The sequence below is a fragment of the Parasteatoda tepidariorum genome, chromosome 1, assembly GCF_982258835.1.
Source record: "Parasteatoda tepidariorum strain Cologne lab strain chromosome 1, Ptep-v5.0, whole genome shotgun sequence".
Classification (NCBI taxonomy): Eukaryota; Metazoa; Arthropoda; class Arachnida; order Araneae; family Theridiidae; genus Parasteatoda; species Parasteatoda tepidariorum.
In genome coordinates, this window is record NC_141755.1 from 47,599,455 (window position 1) to 47,613,643 (window position 14,189).

Below are 14,189 nucleotides of genomic sequence, written 5' to 3' on the forward strand. Positions count from 1 at the left end.
ACCAACACTTAAATTCCAATAATTATTCCTCAAACCTGCTGAACTTCCTTCACGGAATTATTGTTTTGCAATTTCGCACTCCATTCTTTTTCACATTTTATGCACGCACATTTTGTCTTAAAGAATAAACAAATTATCAAATTATTTGCCATTTTTATTTCAGTTATGTCAGTTTCGAAATAATAACTTTTGTCTAGACACCAAAAAAAGCTCATAATAATAAAACTGTGAATTAAAGGAAAAACTATAGTAAAAATTTCTGTGATCTTGAATATCATAATCACGTTAGGGAGTTTATTTCTGAAATTAATTATTTGCAACTATTAGGTTACGTTGAATATACTGCGGAATAGCGACGCTTTTATGCATAAATCCAAACGAATCCTTTAACTACTGTTGAATTTAAGTTAAATGTGTCACTAAACATTATAAGAAATTTCGAACCATAATAACGTTCAATTTTGTTCGAACCCTAATATGGTGCCAAGCTAGAAGTATATTCCTAAAACCAATATTAAATGACTGGTTAACAAAAAATGTTACCTCTCAGAAAAATTGTGGTTGAACATTGCATTGGTCAATTCCAATAAATTTAAATTGGTCAGTTCTAATAAAATAATGCCATCAAATGCAATAAATTTTAATAGGACAGTGAAACAAACTAGTAAAACAAAGTACAGTAAAATACTGGAGAAGTAATATCAAAATTTTGGTTGGTAATAATGCAATAAAAACAAATACAATTATTACGCAAAAAATAAATAATGCATGACTACGAAAATTCACGTTATGAGAATATATGTGCATTTTAATATAATAAGGAAAGTATAAGCAGCTTGGTTAAGTTTAGTCAATTTTTAGAATTACTTCTAAATTAGTAATGTAATTAAAACACATTCCATTAATTAGTACAATTAAGTTCATTTTTCTTTTAAAAAAGTAATTTTTTTTAAGTTTTAATTGTGAATTTTAAAAAAAAATATCGAAGGGCTGAAACTTGACAGCATTTTTAGAAAGAAATCAATTCACTTCTCCCCTATCTACCGGGGAATCAAGTTTTGCCTAGATAAGCACAAATAACTTAGCATAGAGGTTCAGTTTTTTTCACTTATTTACGCTTCTGATTTAGTTAAAAACCCACACGAACTACCCATGTCTTAAGATTTTAATATAATTTGCATGTAAAAATTTGAAGAAATATCGACATGTAAGAGATATTTCTCATATTTGAATTTTAAACTCTTTTCTACTTAAACTTCATTTTTTATCCAAATCATATTCATTTTTTACCGGCAGGCTAAGTTAATAGGAAGGTCTATTTTGTGATAGTTACACGTTTAAAACAATTAATTACCTAAAATGATGAATATCATTTATAAGCCGAAGTTTTCAGAAGGCACGCACTCGGTTATTTTCAAAGGATCCCCCTAATTGATAATTAATGTCTGAATCTACATTGTCACGTTTTTTTACCAATTCCGGACAGTTGTAAAACATGGAAAGTTATTTCCAGGAACTACAGTTTTAAACTGTAGTTCCTGGCATAACATGTAGTTCCTGGCAAGACGAAACATATTTAGGTATTTTAAGACGGCTAAGGAATTCTTATGCTGTATTTTAATGGAGTTATTCATTAAATGGCATTGAAATATCTCACAGGAGAGTCCAAAAGACTTATTGAACTTATCAAACAACTAAAACCTTTCTCAGAAAGATTTCAGATTCTATTTTGTTCAAACTTGAGTACACCCTACCATCTCAAGCACATTTTCGTATCTGATTCAATATGTAATTTTAAGAGTGGCAATTTTTGCTCTTACAAGAAATTGTTGATTTTAATAACATTAAAGAAAATAATTTTTTTTGCAAATATTCTACGAAAACTTTTAATTACAACCAGGCATTTTTAAAAATGTGTAATCAGATTTAAATAAATTTTGAGTGCAACAAATTATTAGAAAAATCATTAATGGTGGGAGGTACAAGACAGATTAAAATGTTTCCTAGTATACATTTAGTATTAACAGAAAATTTTCTTATGCGTCTAAAAATATGAATTGACTCTAGCCTAAAATAACTTTTTAAAACTAGCTCTATGTGCTTTCACATTGTTAGAAGTTTCATTCGTAAAATTTTTGTAAAATAAACCATAACAGCTTGTCGATCCATGCCATTTACCATATGGTTTACGGTAAAGAGCATTTTTTTTTATCTTTTCTGTTTTCAATCAGTTTATTGACTAGTTGTAGTGTAATTTTCTAATTAGTATTGGTTTTTAAAGTGTTTTTTTCATAGATGGCAACACCAAAATATAATTTATTTTCCATATTTCCACCAATTATATTATACAATATGAAATCAAAACTCATTCATTATATTTTTCTTATTAACAATTTTTGTTAACTGTTAGATTATATATTTAGTTTTATCACATGTTTATTTAATTAATTTTACTTTATATTGGTATTTTTTTTTTGCTTTTCTTCTTTCTTTCATCGTAAACTCATTTACAATTGCATTTTTTAAATTTTTTAGAGGCATAGACGCATTATAAAGAGTGATTTTTGTCTTAGGATAATTCTTCCTTATTTAAAAATGTCTATTTCACTGTCGTAAAGGAATGCGTCCTGTAGAGAACCTTTTCTTTTTTCCATAAATTTTTTGTTAATTTTTTCTCTTATTATATATATAAATATATACGTCATATTTTTGAAAAGTATTTTATATACATCCAGAATTCTATCTATATAAAAAAGAATGTCTGTGTGTGCATTAGGACTGGGCGATATTAGAAATTATATATCGTGATGCATCGTCAGTTTTGCATCGCGATATAGCGATATATCGCGATATAGTATTTTTGAATTTCATTTACTTATAAAGACACAGAAAGTCAGATTTCTATCAAAACTTCATACTCAGATTGATTTAAATCAATTTATAAATTTGAAGATATATATGTTTTGCTTAAGAAAGATATTAAATAAATTGACTACAATGTACAAATCATACTTGAAATATTTATTGAAATGTTTGTTTAGAAATTCATAATACGCGTAAAACAAAGTGTTAAAAATTTTTTTAAAGCGTTTTTTACAAATTAATATTTTCTAGTACTATTATGCATAAATAATTACATAATTATTAAGTTCGATCGTATTGTTCAATTTCTAAATTAAACATTAAAAAGGAATTGTATGTTTAAAACAAAGTGCTAAATAAATTTTAGAAAAAAAAACGCTTTTAAAACAATATTTTTTATTATTATCATTTCAGTTATTATAGTTCTATTATAGTTCATTTACGTCACACCAGAGCTGCATAATGAGCTATTGGCGACGGTCTGGGAAACATTCCTGAGAATGATCCGAAGACATGCCATCACAATTTTGATCCTCTGCAGATGGGATGGCACCCCCGCTTTGGTAACTCGACGACCTGCACGCGAAGTCGAGCACTTTAAGGTAGAACAGTTTGACGAGGACCCATGCCGCACACCCTCGCTCCCTACGTAGACTGATCCAAGTGGTCACTCACCCGCACAAGTAATGACCGAATTATGAACGAAGAACAAAGTAAGATTTAATTTCTTAAAACTAAAAAAAAATGTGATATTCGATAACATATTTAGCTAATTAACAAATAATATGAAAAGAATATTTTATAAAAAAAAATTATTATACTCTCTAATAGAACGAAGTGCTAAATGATTTAAAAAAATGAATAAAATACGCAAACCTTTCAAGTTTTTTTTGTATAAACAAAGTTGATTGACTTATGTCCAAATCCAAATGACAAAAATAAATTTTGTTTTAACCTTATTTCTAAAAATAAAAACAACAAGATTAATAAATTTAAAGTCAGTAATAAAAACTCATTAAATTATTAGAAGTTTCATCCAAAAAGTTTTTAATAAATTAAAAGAAAGTAAAAAAATAAAACCTAACAAATTCTATTCTTTATGGGCGACTAAATTAGATTGCCGATAATTTTCACATTTAAAAATAAAAAGAAGTTTTTTTTAAAAAAAACTTATCTAATTAATGAAGAAACTCTGCTTTATATATTCTTTTCAATAATAGATTGCCTTCAAAACAAGGCAACATCGGCGATCACGAAGTTAGTCCCACTGAAAATAACCTACAAGAAAAGTCGCAACAAAGAAAATAAAAGCTAAGAGGTGCGAAGAGGAACATGCGATATAACGATATGTGTTCTCAAAACTCTGATTCTGATTCTACAGCTCAACAATCAAGGCCATTTCAACATAACGAAACGAACATCGTCTTCCACAGCGCGAGTCGACATCGGAACGTAAGAGAAGAGTCTTATATCGCTATATCGTTATCTTATATCCTTGCTTGCCTTATATCGCTATATCGTTTTGCGTTTGTTGTCTTTACTCGGCGGCTTAAATCAGATTTCTGATGCATCGCCTTGAATGAAAGTCGCTGTATCGTCTTGCCGATATATGCGTTAAATCGATATGTCTCGATACATCGATTTATAGATCAGTCCTAGTGTGCATGTCCTTTATAGACTCTTAAACCATCCGACCGAAAGCTGTGAAACTTGGCATACAGATAGTTCAAAGCACGAGGAAGGTCACTGCCGACATTAGAACATTCTAAGATAAATCATTCTAGCAGGATGCGTGAAAAACAAAATAGAATAGTGTAATTGGTTAAGTGTTAGCTCATTGCTTTAAATTTTACTATAAGCAATTCAGTTTTTCACATATTTTAAAGATGATATCAGTGACAATTTCTAGCTTAATACTCTATTTGAAGAAAAAATAGCTTCTTGCGAGGATTTAAATATTTAATTATTTACATTCGCCGTATCCGATAAATCAAATGAACAACATTACGTGGTAGCACGCGTTTTCTGCGTCACCAAATTTATGCTTTTGCAGTTGTCTGATACCAAGCGCTTTTTTTATTTATTGTACTAATTCTCTTAAAATCCGTTTCGAAAAAATAATTATTTAAAATCACCTTTAATTGAATAAAGAAATATTTATGTATTCGAAGACAAAATTAATGTAAAACTGGTACTAATTCGCTTAGAAGAAATGCAAAAGAAATTGCCATATTATTATTGACGACGATGTCGTTTAATTAATTTAGGTAATATATGTATATTGAAATATTATAAATAAACTATGTACTAGAACTCAAAAGTAATGTAATAAAGATATTTATCAAGAAGAACATTAAGTAATGATCATACTATCATTGATGACAACGATGATAAGTTAATGTTAGTAGTATGTTAATTGATAAAAAAAGAACTTTTGTACTAAAAAGCAAAAATAATGGAGAAAGCATACTTATTCATCTTTGGAGCCGTAAAAAATTCCGACATTACTAATGACACTAATGCTTAATTAATATTGATAATATTAATTAATTGAAATAAATAAAACAAGCTATGAACTAAAATGTGAAGTTAAAGAAAAAAAGGTTAATGGGAAATTCGCTTAGGAAAACCATAGAAAATTGCCATTTACAGATGACGCTGACTTATTGTGTACTACTGACGGTAATATGTTCTACTGGTATTATGGTAATTGGTACAGATTTGATAAGAATTCTACAACGGGTTTTCAGTAATTTGCGAATATATTTTTTTCAGTGGTAAAGATAGTGTATTAATATTAATATCAATATAAGTTTAATGGAATAGAGTATAAAGAACTTTGTTTCTCCACTACTTATAAATATTTTAACAGTAAATTATAATTCAGATAGAGAACTGGCCATGCTCCAAAAAACCTTAACAAGTTCTAAGGGAATTCTATTTCTTTTAAAAAATGGTTTGGCTTTTGTTGGCTGTCACTGACAAATATATTTTCACAAAACTGACAAATATATTTCTCACATGAATAAAACAGAACCAATACTAAACAATTTAAATACCCATAATTTAAGAAAGAAGTGTTTTACGGTCCCTCGAGAGGGATATGTACCCCCAAAAAATGTCTGATAGTGGTAAATTTTGACTATTATGGCTTGGACGCGAGTAATAGCATCATGCCAAGTGATTCTAAATATAATTTATCTTTATTGTAATGGGATAAACTACAGAAAAAGTTTTACTTACTTCAGCAACTTAAAGCCATCAAAATTGGTAACAAATAATAATAAAGGAAAAAATTAATTGAAACACTTAGTGGATGAAACAGGTTTCCAGAATGAAAAAAATGTTGTATTCGAACTATTTTATTACCAATTTAGAAGAAGGTGGAGCAAATAATTCTTTGCTTCATTGTTCCTAATTTTAAATAAAACCAAATTACCTAAAAAATAAAACCTTATTGCCTAATTTGCAATAAAAATCATGCCAGCTTACTAAAAATTTGTGTAATAAGTTATGCTAAAATTTAAGAGAAGGCAAAAGCAGTAATTCATTCATTCCCCTGAAATAGTCACTTACTTGGTTCTTCCATCAAGCTCTTTAATTGTGTCGGTATATGCCTTTCAGTTGTGAGCATGATTTCGTAGTGTTTCTCTACCCTGAGTTATTGATTTTTTACTTATGTATTATTAATCCTGTGCGAAGAAGTGCTAGTAATTAAATAAATATAAATATTTATTATTTAGTTCAGAGATAGTATGCCCCAAAGCATTTATAACACAAAAGTAGTGTTGAAAATATAATTGAAAAGAGAATGTAGATCAGACAAAATCTTCCTTTTCGTGGAGTTGGAAATTTTTTTTGTCAAGCTTATAATTTAAACTTAGCTTTTTCTCAGTTCATTTATTAACAAGCAAATAAGAGGAAAAAAATAGGTATTCAAAAGTTTATTTTGATTTCATACAAGCTTTAACTCATTCGACAATCTTTTTATATCAAATGAAATAGATTTCAGAAAGCTGAATAAATTATTTCTTTTCACATTTCACAAACGAAAAATACTTTTTTATTAATTCTGGCAAATTGTATTTCTTCAACACATTCAAGAAACAGTCCTGAAAAAAAGTGCATTACAAAATCGTAAAAAAACCTTCAATTATATTATTAAAAATTTAAAAAATTCACATGAAAATAAATGAAAAAGTTTTCGGAAAACGTAAGACATTATTTGTGTGTCACTTTTATGTACGAAAAACAGTTTTTACTACTAGTTCTGAAGATTTGTTGTTTTTCTGAACACAAGATTTCTAAACTGCATCGCATTATTTTTTTGAATCGTAAACCTCTTTATGTTTTTATGATTAGAAGTATCAGGACACGATGGTACACATGGTTGAAGCATATTTAATTTTCAGTGGAACTTCAAGCTGCAATAATCAAAGGCATGTATGTTCTGTAAGACTATCCAAAATCTCAGTCATAAATAAAGTGAAGAAAGCATGGACATTAAAAGTATTACATTTTACTACTCAAGCCTGGATTAAACAAGAAAGCTATTGAAATTAATTGTAAGGAAAGCGGAGTAAAAAAAATACCAAAATCAGTTTTGATGGTCAGATGAAATTCGGATATGCTTATAATAACTGATTCTTTACCCTCTAGTTCTCTTTTTTTATAGACAATTAAATAGAAATTGATCTTTTAATATTGTCTTTATTAGTTGTTATGTTCTGATAGCATTTTTATATTAATTTTTTTGAACTTGAACGCAACCCTTAATTTCTAATGTCCTTTATGACAAGGAATTTAAAAACATACGTCAAGGGGGGTCATTAATGAACACTATATATTTTAAAAAAATTGTCGTCATCAGTTCAAACATAGTACAGTTACACATAGTACAATCATACAATTAGATAAAAAGTATGGTCAAAACTACCAGAATATGGTAAAATTTACCATGTTTCTGGTTTTATGGGAAAACCAAAAAGCTCTGTCAGTTTTGCCGAAGAACTTTGATGATTGATTTTGATGATTCTATGATTGCAATGATTTTGGTAAAATTAAGAATAAAGTATGCTCATATAATATTTGACAAAATTCCGTAATTTTATCATGATAACTTTGATCATGTCATAAAAGCCATTTATTCAGTTAAATTTAATTTCTAGTTTCGTATAGTTTACTGAAGAACTATAATTTTGAAAGCCAGACTCTCTGGAAAACCGTTTTCATATGAACAGAAGAATTACTAAATTACCCTTTTAAATAACGTACAGTTTGGTTTTATTAATCAGAATTATAATTTTTAATAGAAATTTACCGAACAGTAAGGTAATTTTACCAAAATCTTTCTCCCCGATTAATTGAATGTAATCTTAACTACTTCAATATAATTCCCTATTTCTCATGATTCCTTTGCTTAAGCTGCATATGAAACATGGTTGTATGTCAAAATAAATGCATCTAAACATGAACTTTGGCCTTTTAAAACCCCAAAAAGAACATTAAACTATACAGATATGTCTCGTGTTGAGTTACAAATGTTGAAAAATATTTTAAATATAGTAATTTTAATGTTATCAGATGGCATATTTTCAACAACTGGTCGCCATATGGTTTCGAAACACATATTTTGCGAGTCTCATCAGAATATCACATTGTCCAACCTTAAACTCAGAAACTGTTTCCGCTGGAACTTCTCAGGTGCGCCAATTATCATATTTAAAAAGCTTTGTAAACTTCCCTGATTTATGGTAAATATTTATAATTAAATTAGAACAATTGTTATATTTACTTACAGCAGCTTCTTGATTTATCTGCAAAAAAATCATTTATGTAAATGACGATAATATAATTAAGTAACATATTTCTCATGTACTTGAATTTCAGCTATTTCTGCAATGCTTCGCACTTTAGTTAGTAAGTTCAGTACCGGGTATATAGATTAAATTATTTCAAATGAGAAATAACAAAAATATAGCATAGAGAATAAATTGACAAAGTCGAGAGACATAAAGAGCAATGATGGTACATGACGTTAATATTTTCCTTCTTTATTTGAATTGTGTGTTTGATTTAGATTTTTTTTGAAAAAGAAATTCAAAAAATTTACGCAAATATTGGTTGGTCACAAATTATACTAAGAAGTTGAAAAGAACAAAAATATTTTCTAACAGTAGTCAATAAGTGATGATATCAGTAAAAGTCGAAGCAGTTGAATAATAATTTATTAACATGCATTCTTACATTTTTCTAAGAATGATAATCTTATCGGTTATTTCTAACTAAAGATAAACGCATTACAATCTCTGGAAAAATAAACTGTTTTTCGACAATTGTAAATCTTGCTTAGATTTCCTTCAAAATCAGTAATGATTTGTTTTTGAAATATTTTTAAATATTGCTTAGTCAACCCGAATATACAAATTTGTTTAAACCTGAAATATACCAAGTTTTGTAATGAAAACGTATTTGCATCTATTTTAGATTTTTTGAAACAAAAGTGCCTTTCAAGTATTGCAACCTGAATACAGTCAGTCCATAGTTTATATTCATGATTTCAGTATGTCTTTAATTAAATTTCAGAGGCGTAGAATCAGCAGAGATCAATGAAGAAAAATGTTGCAGAAAAAGTGCCAGTAATAGATACACCTTTTAGAACGAAATTCTTTAATTTTGTCACCGTTATAAATGCCATCACAAAAATTTGCAATTATACGAAAATATCAGTGAATTTTCGGAATAACCCACATTTATAAATGATGTTGCTCATGAATTAAAGCTTTTGTTTTAGCTCTGTAGTACTAACTACAACTATTTTAATTTAATTTTATTCCGTTTTTTCCCCCTTTTTTTCAATTTCCTTAACATTTCATTTGGTCTCTCTTTCTTACTCTGTATTCTAAAATTTAGAGTTACGAATTAATGGCGCATATTTTTAGAACTTTATTTAGTACAAATCGTGCGAAACTGTACTAAAATATGTTTGTATTCGATAAGCGAGAGTAGTGAAAGAAGTTCCAAAACTTGGCAAGAATAGCAAACTGCTGCTGCGCCTCTAGTCAGTTATTTAATGCTCTTTTTTTATATTTATAATTTTTGGAGATTGTTTATTACTACTGTAGTTTCCATTATTCATAGATTTTGCTAGTTTTTAATGAAGATTTAGAATTTAGAGGTAGCAAATTTCAGGAACCCTTAGTTTAATGAGCCCCGTAATTTAGTTAAAAACAAAATTTTACTTCAAACATAAATACACCACTATAAGTCAAAAACAATATATAACACTGCAAAGGTAAATAATTTTTTTTATTTATCTTAGAAACATTATTAAAAAAACTAAATTTTTATTTAAATTTTCAATAAGGCAAAGCTTTTTAAAACAGTTCAAAAAAATTCATGCGCTAGTAAAATTGAGTAAATATGCATGGTGACTAATAAAAATATTTATTATACTCATAAACGTGATGCCGTTATTCAAACAAAATCAAGTTTTAACGTTTTTCATATTTATAGTTAGTTTATTTATTAGAGTATTTTGGTATTATAGTTCGTGGATTTATGGTACATTTATAGTGTTGTATAACGTGAAATTTTAAATCGTGTAGAGTTATAATAAAGCACAAATTTGCTGCAACTATAATATGGTGCTATGTTGAAACATATAGAATCATAATGCGAACTATCATATTACTACATAAAATGGTTTAAGTTGAGAAATTTAAGAGCTTGTTAGGGTTGCAACAATTTTGCCCCGTAATATGCTTTCATATATATCCCAAAATATTATGGGATATTTTGGGTTTAGAGTGCAGTGGGTTTTTTAGAGTTTTATTTCTTTTAATATGAATTTTAAATTGCTTACTCAAAGTCTTTTCAAAGAATCTAGATTTTTAGGTGAGTCAATTAAGCGTGATTATAGTTAAAACTTTTTTTTTTGATTTTAATTTTAAACCTCACTCTTGCTTTTATGCACTATTGCCAGTTTTGGCTCATTAGTTAGCCAGTATTGTCTTGTTAACCATTCATAAATATAATTCTTAGTAAGAGCAATTTTTGATTTTATTTTTTTCAGTGAACTTAAACTTGCTCAAAAGTACTTTTACAAAAGCTAAAACTTGCATCTTACCGTAGTATACACAGCTTTGTGTTCGCTTATGCATTCGTCTATCTGAAACACAAAGAGTAATTCTTCATTAGAATAATAAATTGAAATATCGCTCTATATTTTTTTAAAATTTTGTTGACCCGGTACTTTTTGATTCCGTAATCTGATAAATACTTGAAGGCATTCTTGCACTGAGGAAAAAAGTGGTCAAAACTACATACCTGAAGTAAAATTTACCATATTGCTGGCCCTATAAGAACCAGCTTTTTTTTAACAGAGCACTTCAGTAGCTTTTACCGAAGCACTTTGGGAATAATTTTGGGGAATTGACAGGTGTCTCAGGGGACAGAGCGTTCGCCTTCAAATGAGGTGAACCAGGTTCGAATCCCAGCAAAGGCTGGTCAGCACGAATTCCACACCCGGCTCGCATCGACCACAGTGCTGACGTAAAATAGCCTCCGTGGATCATGGGTTAGAGTTCACTTGTCGTCAGGCTAACCTTGGGAGGTTTTCCTCTCTGTGTAACGCAAATGGGGGTTTGTTCTATCAAAAAATTATCCACGAAGGCAAATTTCTCCCAATACTTGATCAAAGAGTTCTCTTGTCTTCTGTATTGGGTTCTAAACTGCAAGGCTACTACATAAGTAGTCGTAAACCCAAAAAATTGGATCGGCTATTCTGCGACTGTTATAAAATAAAATATGATGTAATTATGTCAAAATTTATTAATTTCATCATGATTCCTTAGAGCATGGCATAAAATCATTTATCTGGTGGACTTTTTTTTTTGATTTCGTTATTTGTTACGAAACATCAAGAATAGAACCATGATTTTAAAAACCAGTATTTCTATTAAACCGTTACCATTTGAATGGAAAAAATTACCAAAATGAATGATTTAGGTCACGCATATTTTTATTTTATTACCCAGAATTATATTTATTATTATTAGAAATGCCATTGCCGTAGAGTACAGCAATTTTTATTAGAACTTTTTTTTCTTTATGAGTGATCTTTTTTTTGTACTTTGTTTGTTATCTCCGTATTTCCCCACATGTTCTTTAAACATTTAGTTATTGCGCTAGCTTAGTAAAAAATTCTTTCTTTATTATTCTTGCTTGTTGGTCCCCTTCTTTTCCTTATAGCTTCTGGTGATGGTATCTCGTATCTTTCGTTTTTTTTGTTTATTATCCCCTTCTTTTATACTTCAACATTTGCGTCAAATTAAATAAAAAAAAGTTATTTTTGATTTTAGCATGGAAAACGAATCGTTGTTTTGCTTATTGTATACCAGAATCTTATTGCACCAACTAGGTCACTTAGTTCCTAGCAGTAGGGTGTATGTTACAGGAGAGAGGGCTATTCTTTTAATCTCATGACCGACAGAACGGGGCACGAGTCCCTGCGTTGACACAACAATATTTCTTCCTTTCTCTTCAGCAAATGAAGAGTTTCTAGTTTCTCACACTCCCTGATTCGTAAACCTGGACTATTAGAAAACTATATTTTTATATGCTAATAGATTTCCGTATCATCTGTCAGTGTATACGACCTATTAATAGTACGATTTTTAGTCAGAAAATATGAATGAAATGCTCATGTTTACAGTTTATGAGAAATATTTTCCTAGGCAAACGGCTTTGCACTCTAAAAAAATTCTGGATCAAATTAGCATCGGCACTCAGAGTGCCACTACTTTTTACTGAAATTTTTACAGTAAAATTTTACGAAGCAAAAAAAAAATCTGAAAAATCTGAAATACCATAATTTTTATGATAATATTTACTGTAAAATCACTGCAATTAAATAAAAACTACTGTAAAAATTACGGTCTCAAATTTTGCAGTAAAAAGGAGTTTTACGAATGCTGCCCGCAGGGCTGCAGTACTTTTTACTGACATTTGATTTAGAATTTCTTACAGTGGGGGCAAATAGAGATAAAGTTTACAATAAGAACGTACACCGAAGAGCCATAACATTATGACAACCCTCCATCTATAACAATGGGATCGCCCAGGTTTTCATGGAGCACATTAGGACCCATAATCCTCATAGAATAATCCCTGACTTCTGTAAGCTTGAACACAGTGAACAGGTTCACCCACTCATCGCAACAGTTTTTCTTGCGGGGGATGGTGTTTACCAACAGGATAATGCAAAATGTCATAAGGGTCGAATCCTCATGGATTGGTTCGAGGAGCATTCCAGTGACTTTCAACTCATGTCTTGGCCCCCAAATTCTCCTGACCTTAATCCAATAGAGCATTTGTGGTCCTACATGGAAAACCAAATTCGTGCTGTCACGCTACCCCCTCGCAATGTGGAGGAATTGCAGGACCAGTTGGTGAGCGCTAGGTACCAGATACCTCAGACTACCTATCAGCACCTTGTGGAATCAATGCCACGGCGGGTGCTAGCAGTTTTGAGGGCTAAAGGTGGTCCTACATGTTATTAGCAGGGTGGTCATAATGTAATGGCTCTTCGGTGTATATCAAGGATCGGTCAAAATAGAAATTTATAGAGCTGTGGTGGATGGCAATAGAGGAATTTTAATTTGTGTATTTGTACAGCATGAGTAAACTTAGTTTGATTGATATGAATAAAAGAATGATTCGTTCTTGCACAGTAGACCATGCAACGGTTATTCTCAGTTTTTGAGGTATTCTTCTGGTATTCTTTGCGGTAGTTTTTCCTTTTATAACCCTAAATGGCTTATCTAAAATTTCTGCATTTTTAACGATATTATATTTCTTCACATTTTATTTAGATAACCCTTAATACACGGTGATGAAAGTGTTATTTTTAAGTGTACTAAATTATGTTTTGATATATTTTCAGTAAGATAATAAGAGGCAACGCAAGAAACTTTTTTAGTATTCCTTAAAAATTTCAATAAAAAAGTTCTCAAGATCAAAAGTGAAACTGTGAATATTAAAAAAAAAATAATATTTTACCTTGTGATAAATGGTTTTATCCTTGCACGCCTTCCGTTGAAAAAGTACGTATGAACCTTTAATGGCTGGCAGAATCTCATTTAAACACTTCTTGAATGTATCGTGAAACTACGGAAACAAAAAGAAAAATATTATTATTGACAATCTGTTTTATTTTTGGCATATTATTTTCAGAAGTTAATTTAGTAAGTTAATACTTGAAAGGAGATGGTAATCTGTAGTTTAATGAAAATCAACCAATGAACATCAGTTTCAAAAACGCAATA

General features: G+C 29.6%; 1 long non-coding RNA gene across 1 annotated transcript; it reads right to left on the bottom strand.

Annotated features, from left to right (window-relative positions):
• Nucleotides 1-6,777: 6,777 nt before the first annotated feature.
• LOC110282532 (uncharacterized) lies at nucleotides 6,778-14,055 on the bottom strand. Its single transcript, XR_015433549.1, has 3 exons — nucleotides 13,924-14,055; nucleotides 10,968-11,032; nucleotides 6,778-6,974 (listed from the first exon to the last, which is right to left on the bottom strand). It is a non-coding gene; the product is annotated as an uncharacterized LOC110282532 (long non-coding RNA).
• Nucleotides 14,056-14,189: the final 134 nt, after the last annotated feature.